The 10,730-nt window shown below is 45.4% G+C and overlaps 1 pseudogene; it reads right to left on the bottom strand.

The window, feature by feature from the left end:
- Window positions 1-330: 330 nt before the first annotated feature.
- LOC105514575 lies at window positions 331-7,386 on the bottom strand (annotated as a pseudogene).
- Window positions 7,387-10,730: the final 3,344 nt, after the last annotated feature.

Raw genomic sequence — 10,730 nt, 5'->3', positions numbered from 1 at the left:
CAAATGAAAATTTTAAAACAAACAGGCAAACTAACCTCATTCACTCTCTCTAGCACCGAGTTTCCTAATCTTGGCACTGTTGACATTTAGGATCTGTGGATTCTTTATCAGGAGCTGCAGTGGGTTGGGGCCATCCTGTGCATTGTATGAAGTTGAACAACCTCCCTGGCCTCTGCCCACTGGATGCCAGTAGCATGTCCCAACTGTGACAACCAAAAATAGCTCCAGATATTGCCAAATGTCATCTAGGGATAGCAAAAATCACCCAGCCAAAAACTACGGCTCTAGCACTGTATTTCCTGACAAGACTAACAGGGGAAAGAAAGATCCTTAGTAGTAGTAGGGGATATGTTGTGGGAGAAGCGAGCTCGTCCTATCTTTATCATACATACACTTCCATTCCTGTAATTCCTTCAACAACTATTTTACTGAGCTAACTATGAGTCTGACTCCAATCCCGTGCTAGATTTTGGAGGCACAGATAAGCAAAAGTCAGAGATGACTTCTGTCCTCACAAAGTTTCTATCTAGATAGGTAAAATACATATTAAGAAATAAACATCATTTCTGACAATATGACAAAATGTCAACAGAAGGTTGACATGGTAAAGGGACATAATAAATTGACAGGATGAAAATGACAAAAGAAAAAACAGGAAGATGAGAGAGAAAGTGACTAGGGGAGCAACGTTAGACTGGATAGCCAACATCCTAACAGAGTCCTCTCTCCACTGAAAGAAATAGTGGGAAAGGTTGATTTTATCTATCACCAGGTCAAAAGCCCAAGAAAGGAAGAGACACAAAGAAGTGACTTACCCCTAAATCACCCAGCAAGCCAGGGACAGGGCAGGGACTTCAATTTTGTTTCCTGTCTCCAAAACCAGAGCCTGGAACATATCAGCCAAATTCAATGTCAGGAAATTTCAAGGGACTTGGAGTCAAAAGATCTAGACTCGGCACTTACTACCTGATTTCACATAAGAATAAGGTGTTGGGCCCTTACTTCCTCATCTATCAGTGGGAATTAAACCATCACTCACAGAACTGTGAAATAAGATTTGAAGCCAGAGGCAGTGGCTCACCCCTGTAATCCCAGCACTTAAGGGAGTTGGGGGCGGGTGGATTGCTTGATCTGAGAAATTTGAGACCATCCTGGGCAACACAGCCAGACCCTGTTCTCTACAAAAAAAATTACAAAAGTTAGCCAGGCATGGTGGCACAGGCCTGTGGTCTCAGCTACTCAAAAGGCTGAGGTGGGAGAACTGCTAAAGCCCAGGAAGTCAAGCCTGCAGTGAGCTGTGATCATGCCACTGCACACCAGCCTGAGAGACAGAGAGACCCTGTCTCAAATAAAATAAAGTCAAGATTTGAAAATACAATTTATGAACAAAGATTCTAGACATGGCAACTTTAAAAAAGTGTTTCCTATAAAACCAACATATCTTGCTATAGAAAACTATGAGTAGAAAAAACATGTTAGGAACTATGCTTCACCTGTCTTTTCATTTATCCAATTAACATTTATGGAGCACCTGTATCCAGCAGTGTCTAATTCTGCCATCGCCCATAAAAGTCGCAGAGATTACAAACTGTACTAAAAATTTATGTCCTACTTTATTTTACTTATAAAATAAACACTTTTTATCATTTTTATAATGTGCTTTCCATGGTTCCATAATATTCCAATATGCAAATCCATTTAGCACATGCATGATTGCCATGTTTTGAATCCATTTATGGTTAAAGTTTTATTTAAACATTCTAAACACAAATGTTGAGTTGGCTTTCAATAGCAGAGGTCAAGAGAAAAAAAAATATACCAGGTGCGATGGCTCATACCTACAATCCCACACTCTGGAGGCCAAGGTGAGAGGATCACTTAATCCCATAAAGCCAAGAGTTCAAGACCAGCCTGGGCAACATAACAAGACCCTGTGTCTACAAAAAATAAGCCAGATGTGGTGGCCCATGCCGGTAGTCTTAGCTACTCAAGAGGTTGGATCACTTGAGCCCAGGGAATTGAGGCTGTAAGTGAGCCATGATTCCACCTCTACACTCCACCCTGGGCTACAGAACAAGACCCTGTCAAATTTTTTTTCACTCTAAGTAAAAACATTTTCCATTTTTCTAATTTTGTGTATCATGCTGTAATAAATCTTTATAATTAGTTTTTAAAGGAGTATCTGGGTGATTTTTGTGTGTGGCTGACTTTTCAACTTTAGATTTTTCTTCCCTGTTAGACTTCCAGAAGTGAAATTAGAGTATCAAAGAATACTTACTCAAAGAATATTTACAGTAGACTCTTTGTTCCATGGTGCAAAACTGCTTTCCAAAAGGTTTCTGCAACTTCAACTGGGAATTCACTAAACACAGACATACACGACGATGGAGATCAGCATTAAATGTTACCAATAATAGGCTGGCCGTGGTGGCTCACACCTGTAATCTCAGCACTTTGGGAGGCCACGGTGGGCGGATCACAAGGTCAAGAGATGGAGACCAGCCTGGCCAACATGGGAACATAGAGAAACCCCATCTCTACTAAAAATACAAAAATTAGCGGGGCATGGTGGTGCATACCTGTAATCCCAGCTACTCGGGAGGCTTGGGCAAGAGAATGGTTTGAACCCGGGAAAAGGAGGTTACAAGAAGCCGAAATGGTGCTACTGCACTCCAGCCTGGCAATAGAGCACCCCGAGACTCCGTCTCAAAAAAAAAAAAAAAAAAAAAAAAGTTACCAATTATAAACCAATTTTTTTTTGTTGTTGTTTGCGCCAGTCTTGCTCTGTGGCTGCAGTGCAGTGGCCTGATCTAGGCTTACTGCAACCTCTGCCTCTCGTGTTCAAGTGACTCTAGTGAGTCAGTCTCCGGAAGTATACTTTTAAATGAAGTAGGGAGTACCATAAAGGAGTTTTAAAAGGTCTCAAAACGAGCCATCAAGAATAGACTCCAAGGGCAGCTAGAGGCCTCAGCCTGGAGGAAGGGTACCTTTACAGCAACCCCTTCTCAAACTTGTTTATGTGCTTGGACATTTCAATGGCCCGGGTAGGCAGCGTGTCCGGGCCCGAGGGCTGGAGTGTCTCCCTGGGGAGTGGCTGCAGGGCGTGATCCCGGGGGGACAGCTCAAGGCAGGCCAGGGAAGGACGCGCTGGGCAACAGGCGAGGAGACTAACGGGTAGGACCGCGGCAAGGCGCTGGCTCCAGTCGCGGCACCCGGCTGCTGAAGGCCCTGCTGATGCTTGGGGCGTCCCAGGCGGCCAAGTACCTTCGGCCGCCCTGGCAGGGCGGTGCCTGGGGTGGGCGCTGGGCCTCCAGGCCTGCAATCATGCTTGGCGCTGTCCTCTCGGTCCAGGTGCTGAAGTGTTGGCCGCGAGCGGAGCTGCTGCAGCGCCAGCTTCCCCGGGCTGCTGCGGGTGGACTTGGACAACAGAGGGCTACTGGAGCGGGACCACTTTTTCACCTGGGTAAGGCATTGTCCAGCAGCACATGCTCAGCCTCCTGTAGAGAAAAGGGAAGCAGCGTGGCTTCCATCTTCTCCTGGGCACCCACGTGAGGAGTAAACCAAGGGAACAGACTGCCCCCTCTTAGCCTCACACTCCCCAGTGCAGCTGATGGCAGGAACTCAGTGACAACTGATGGAATGACCGTCTTGCCTCTGTTTCTGTAATGGGGAAAATAGCCAGAGACACCGAGCCAGCTTTTTGCGAGATATCAAGACAACTCACGTGTTAACTTGGTTTCTCCATCTATAAATTGCTTGGAATATTTAAGAACATTTAGAGGCTGGGCACAGTGGCTCCCGCCTATAATCGCAGCTCTTAGGGAGGCCAAGGAGGAAGGATCACTTGAGGTCAGGCGGTGGAGGCTGCAGTGAGCTGAGATCGCACCACTGCACTGAAGCCTGGGTGACAGAGCAAGACCCCGCCTCAAAAATAAACAAAAACATGTAGAAAGTGGAATATTCCTGTTTCATTAAAGTTTTTGTGACCATTTCGTGAGACAATGTAGGTAGAAGGGCATTACAAAGTTTTTTACTCATAGAAGGTGCTTAGAAAATTAAAATTACCAGCAGCTGCAAACTCATCTCTAACACTGGAGATAAAAAAATGCCTTCATCTTTTTAGAAGCACTCGCTCAAAAATGAAGTATCAGGTGGCTCTAAGGTGATAAATTTCCTGAGTACTCCAAGTACTCAGGAACAATGGGAAGAAAATTAAAATGACAGTAATTTTCCAAGGTGTAGATTTAGTCAGAATGAGCAACCTAAATCAGCCCTATAGCTTCCCTTCAAAAAGTGAACACTGTTAATTTTAATATTTGTCTTTTAAGCATGGTATCATTTGAAGGAAAATAAAAGGCAAGGTACCATTTAACCTTTTAACAGTATGATTTTCACTTACAAAAACTTACGTAGTATGACACGTTATTGATTTTTTGGAAGAATTTTAAGTCACACTGTGTGACAACTCAAGTTTATCTGGTGATTCTTTGAATATGCACATACTTTTAAACCTCACAATAACCATATGATGTAGGTTTTTACTCTCTCATTGTAGTGATGAGGAAATTAAGGATCGAAGAGATTTGAGCTTGGTGATTTGCTTAACGCTGCACAGGTTTGAAGCTGCAGAGCCAGGACTGGAGTCGAGATCTGCCTAAGTCCAGGAACAGTGCTCTTTGGGTTGTGTTTTACCTATTAAAACTAACTGTATTACCTAATTAATCTACTAGCATTAGTAACACAAAGCTGTCATGTTTATGTAGATATGTCTGGACAGCAGATTCTCAAAGACAAAACATCTCCCCAAAAATCAAGTACCAAGCAAGAGTAACTTGCAAAACAGGTTAAGGTTGCTTATAGCTGTACCTTACAGAACTTTCACAGTAATCAAAAACTGTGGTCAAATGAAAAGCATAAATTATTTTGTCCACATACAAACATTAAGTTTCCAGCGTATTAGGCACTATTCCAGATTTTTAAACATGCAGCTGGCCGGGCACGGTGGCTCAAGCCTGTAATCCCAGCACTTTGGGAGGCCGAGACGGCCGGATCACGAGGTCAGGAGATCGAGACCATCCTGGCTAACACAGTGAAACCCCGTCTCTACTAAAAAAAAATACAAAATCTAGCCGGGCGAGGTGGCGGGTGCCTGTAGTCCCAGCTACTCGGGAGGCTGAGGCAGGAGAATGGCGTGAACCCGGGAGGTGGAGCTTGCAGTGAGCTGAGATCCGGCCACTGCACTCCAGTTCAGGGGACAGAGCAAGACTCCGTCTCAAAAAAAAAAAAAAAAAACATGCAGCCATTAACAAACATGCTCAATTGAAAGGAACTGCATTGGATCACCTGAGGTCAGGCGTTCCAGACGAGCCTGGCCAACATGCAGAAACCCTGTCTCTATTACAAACACAAAACTTATCCGGGTGCGGTGGTGGGTGCCTGTCGTCCCAGCTACTTGGGAGGATAAGGCAGGAGAATTGCTTGAACCTGGCAGGCAGAGATTGCAGTTAGCCAAGATCGCGCCCATTGCACTCCAGCCTGGGCAATACAGCGAGACTCCGTAAAAACAAACAAAATCCCTGCATTAAATGGTTAAGTAAGCGTTACCTCCGGGTGACAGTAATGTGGGTGAATTTTTTTCTTTTATACTTTCTACAAGGAGTTTTGTTTTTGTGGGGGGCAGAGCTAGCTCAAGTTTTACTTTGGACAAAAAAAAAAGCGCAGTTGACTTGTTTTGTAGCTGGAGGCATGGGCAAGGGGGGGTCCCCAGATAGTAAACTCCCCTGCAGGTAGGCTGAGGACTAGGGTTGAGCCTCAGGTGAGTCTCCCGTTCCCCTGCGCTCCCCACTGCACAGCAGCCTCCCTTCTGAGCTCTGGGGCAGCCGCAGGGAGCGCAGGCTGGGAGGGACTATTGCAGCTGTTAACTTGGGCAGGACGTCAGGACTCAGACACCAGCTTCCCATCACGGGTCTCAATCTTCTTCACAGCCACAGCCCTGGTGGAGCTGGAACCCGCGGCAGAGCCAAAGCCGGAGCTCAGGCGGTAGCTGGTGAGGCCCCCTTAGGACGAGCTCAGACCACCTGCGTAGCCACTGGTGGTCTTCGAATGGATACTTATGTTCTGCATCCCAGACTCCAGCCGGCTCTCCTCGCCCTCGAGCAGCTTCCTGTAGGTGGCGATCTCGATGTCCAGGGCCAGCTTCACGTTCATCAGCCCCTGATACTCACACAGCTGCCGCGCCCTGTCCTGCCTGGCCTGCTGCAGAGCAGCCTCCAGCTTGTACAGCGTGGCGTTGGCATCTTTAACGGCCAGCTCCCCACGCTTCTCGGCATCTGCAATGGCAGCCTCCAGGGAAGGCTGCTGGCCTTTGAGGCCCTCAATCTCAGCCTGGAGCCGGCTGATGTTCTGGTTCATCTCAGAGATCTCAGTCTTTGAAGGCCAGGTCAGGTCATCACCGTGCTTCCCAGCCAGTGCCTGCAGCTCCTCATACTTGATCTGCTACATGCTCTCAGCCTGAGCCCGGCTGCGGTTGGCGATCTCCTCGTAGTGCGCCTTGACCTCGGTGATGATGCTGTCCATGTCCAGAGCGCGGCTGTTGTCCATGGACAAGGCCACAGACTTGTACAAGATCTGGGACTGCAGCTCCCGGATCTCCTCTTCATACAGCTGCCTGAGAAAGTTGATTTCCTCAGTCAGCCCTTCCAGGTGAGACTCCAGCTCCACCTTGTTCATGTAAGCTTCATCCACATCCTTTTTGATGAGGTCAAATTCATTCTCTATCTCTGTACACTTATTGATCTCATCCTCATACTTGTTCTTCAAAGTCCTCCACCAGCCCTTGCATGTTGCCAAGCTCTGCCTCCAGCTTCAGCTTCTCTGGGCCCAGAGTCTCTAGCTGCCGCCTAAGGTTATTGATGTAATTCCCGAACATGTCTCTCCATGTTGCTCTGAGCCATTTGCTCCTGCTGCAGGAGGCTCCACTTGGTCTCCAGCATCTTGTTCTGCTGCTCCAGGAACTGTACCTTGTCTATGAAGGAGGCAAACTTGTTGAGGGTCTTGATCTGCTCCTTCTCCCGGGAGTGCATGGCCTGGATGTTAGGCTCCACCTCCAGGTTAAGGGGGCTCAGCAGGCTCTGGATGACCATGATGGTGGTGATGCCTCCCATTCCACTGGCGCCACCATAGCCTCCACCCCGGCCACCCCGGAAGCTGCTGCTGCCCACTCGCGAGAAGCTAGAGAAGTTGATGTGGTCACCGGGCCCACTTGTGTAGGAAAGGCTGCTGAATGAAAGCCCAGGGGCCAGAAGTGGACACCTTGTAGGACTTCTGGGTCACCCTGACGGACATAGTGGAGGCAGGAGTGGAGGTAGGTGGGCTGAACCAACCAGAGATTCCAGGAGGAGCAGAGAAACTGCTTCTTGGTCCGTAATTTTTAAATCAAAAACCACATTTTATGTATGTAACTGGACGTCAGTGTGCCAACTTAATACTCTGGTGCTTGTTAGACACATCCCACTGATTTGAGAGCTTAGTATTTCAGTAACGCAGTATTTCCATTAACTTTCAGCCTACCTTATTAAAAAGATGTAAGAGCTAGAATGCATCCTTTACAAATCCAAAGAAAGGGGGTTGAGGACAGAGAAAAAACAAGTTGCATTAAGTGGAGGACTCAACTTTTGCAACTGCCAGTAAAACGGATCTGTTACCCAGAGACCAGCTTGTATCCCAAATTACAATACGGGGAAATGGATTATGACTGGATAACTCAACCTCAGAACAGTAGAAGAAAAACTAATCTTCACATGTTGGGGAATTCTCACCAGAAGCAGAACTTCATACTTTCTTTCTCCTTTCTGTTTTTTCAGGTGTTTTCTACCAAGTTACTTTTGCCCAACAATTCATACACCATCACAAAAGACTAAGAGCTCAGTCAAGAGATTTAAGGAAACACACGGAATGAAAATTTAAAAATTCAAAAAGACTCTTTCCCTGAATCCAGAAACTACTGCAGAGAAGAAACCGGCTCTATTCACAGGCATCTTCGAAGGACATTCTTGGCAAACATTGTCCTTCAAACTCAGAGAGAAGAAACTCCCTGTTATGTTTAATGTACATTTGTCCTGCTTCAAAGCCTCCCTTTCCCTGTCCCCTGTTGAAGGTTTCTGTTGCTTTAGGGATTTTAAAATATGTAGAGTTTATATTATTTCAGCTTCTTAAAAGCCTCATTTGCTAAGAAAGTGTGTGTATCTTAAAATGCATGAATTCTGTATAGTGCCAGAAATGCAGAAAATGTAGGAAGCTTAAGTTCTTTTTTCCAGAGGAAAAGTCAAAACTGATGGTCAAGATTGATATGTTAGCTAGAGCCCAATGATAGCAAAGATTGTGTTGGAGTCATAAATGTCTCTTTACAAATGCCAAGGGCCTAGGCAGACATTTTATAAGCTCCATGGATATTTAATCAAGCATGCCTGGCTTTGTTGACCTAGAGCTTTTGGTCTTTATTAGCAATTTTCTGTGTTAAGAATTTTTTTAATCAGATGAATTTTATGGTGGTCAAAGGTGAAACAAGTAATTAAAATTAATAGCAGCTCTGAATAAATGAATAACCACCACCAAACCAGAGAGGGAGGTTATCTTACGTTGACAGCTCTCTAAATAAAAAACCTATGTCATTAGGCGATGAAATTTACTTGCCTGAACAGCCCATAAATAAAAGGTTTCTGTGGCCTACCAATTGTTGATAGGGACAGAATAATCACTCAACACCAGATGCAATGCAGCAAAGTAATTAAGGCTCAGAACTCAGACCCAGGTACGAATCAAGGATCCTTTACTTAGTAGTGAACTAGAAGACTGGGACTAGTTAACTTCTCCATGCTCAGCTTCTCATCCACAGGTGGGAATTGTTGTGGTACTTACCTTTCTGTGTTATTGGGAGGATTGAATAAGAACCTTCATAGATGCCTTAGTCAATGCACTCATGTATGTAACGAAGTGAATGCTAACAATTTTGTTTTTGGAGACAGTCTCACTCCATCACCCAGGCTGGAGTGCAGTGGCATGATCCTGGCTCACTAACCTCTGCCCACATCCCGGGTTCAAGCAATTCTCTGCCTCAGCCTCCCAAGTAGCTGGGACTACAGGCACCTGCCACCATACCCGGCTTTTTAAAAATTTTTAGTAGAGACTGGGTTTCACCTCATTGGTCAGGCTGGTCTCCAATTCCTGACATCACGTGATCCACCCACCTCAGCCTCCCAAAGTACTCGGATTACAGGCATGAGCTACCGCGCCTGGTCAACTATTTTTGTACTCCTTTGCATCATTTCATCTGAGCACATATTCCCAAATGTGAAGACAATGACTCCCCTCCTTTTACCCTCCACTCCAAGCATCTGCTGAATCCTCCAAGTGGAGCAGAACAAGGGGAAGATCCCTGGAGATCAGATTGTCAGATCCAGTATCCCATGTGCTGACCTGCCATGACAAAAACTGGCAGGGAGCCTGCTATAGAGGAAAAGGGTAAGAATCGGCCAAGTTGAATTCACATACGGGTTCCATCAATAACTAGGGGCCAGGTGAGATTAGGTAAGTGTCTTAACTTCTCAAACTTAGTACAAGCATACACAATTTTCAGGAAGGGTACTAAGTTCAGAGGATTATTGTTGAAAATTAAATGGAATGAGAGACATGGATGTGTCAAATGCAGTCCTCTGCCCAAAGCAGTTGTTCAAGTTAGCAGTGGTCTCCTTCCTGGCACTGAGTTTTGGGGTGACCTTTTCTGAGCTCTCCACAACCTGGCCTTTTCTTTTGGAGAGTTCTCAGTATAATGCAACAGGTGGACACATATACAATACAGAAGGTAGAAATTTCATTCCCACGAACACAGCATGTGTTATTACACAGTAAATAATCAGAGCATGATCAGGGCTTGACATTCTAGAAAAAGAGGCAGCATGACGGAAATGCTTTGGGCATATGTCAACGTGAGGGCAGACTAGAAAGGGCCACAGTCACAAATTATGTGGATGGCATTCATAGTCCCCTTTCTCTCAGCTTCAGTCTCCTTCCCAGAAAAAAAGGAAGTATCTACAGTATTAGGTACTCTTCTCAAAAATAATTCTACCATGCTACTCAGAATTAACCTTTTCTTCTACAACAAGTGGAACGACCGGCAGGAGGGGAAAAGCAGAAGGTCCTTGCTCAGCTCCCCGTTTCTCATCCTCCTCTGGTATTTCTTCCCCTGGGATAGAAACAGTCCTGCTATCTCACAGTTTAAAGTTAAAAGGACTTTCATAGTTTACTGAGAATTCCTTAAGAGGAATGAAGAACCTCACTGTACGAACAAGAACAAACACATCTATGGCACTTATTAAGTACGCTTTACCACTTTATTATATATTTTAAAGTTCTGGGATACATGTGCAGGATGTGCAGGTTTATTAGACATAAATGTGTGCCATGGTGGTTTGCTGCACCTGTCAACCAATCACCTAAGGTATTATGCCCCACATGCATTAGCTATTTAACCTGATGCTCTCCCTCACTCCAATCTCTGACAGGCCCCAGAGTGTGGTGTTCCCCACCCCCCTGCCTTCACCAGTTATTTTCTATGTGATCATATATAAGCTTTAGTGTTGATTTCAAAAAAACATCGGTGGAGATGAACAATCTTAACCTCAGACTACTGATTGGTGAATAAGGGTATGTATGGTTATTAAGAGCCTGGCACA

Source organism: Colobus angolensis, unplaced genomic scaffold, assembly GCF_000951035.1.
Source record: "Colobus angolensis palliatus isolate OR3802 unplaced genomic scaffold, Cang.pa_1.0 Scaffold248, whole genome shotgun sequence".
NCBI lineage: Eukaryota > Metazoa > Chordata > Mammalia > Primates > Cercopithecidae > Colobus > Colobus angolensis.
The sequence above is the reverse complement of the archived record's forward strand: the minus strand, read 5'-3'. Positions and strand labels throughout refer to the sequence as shown.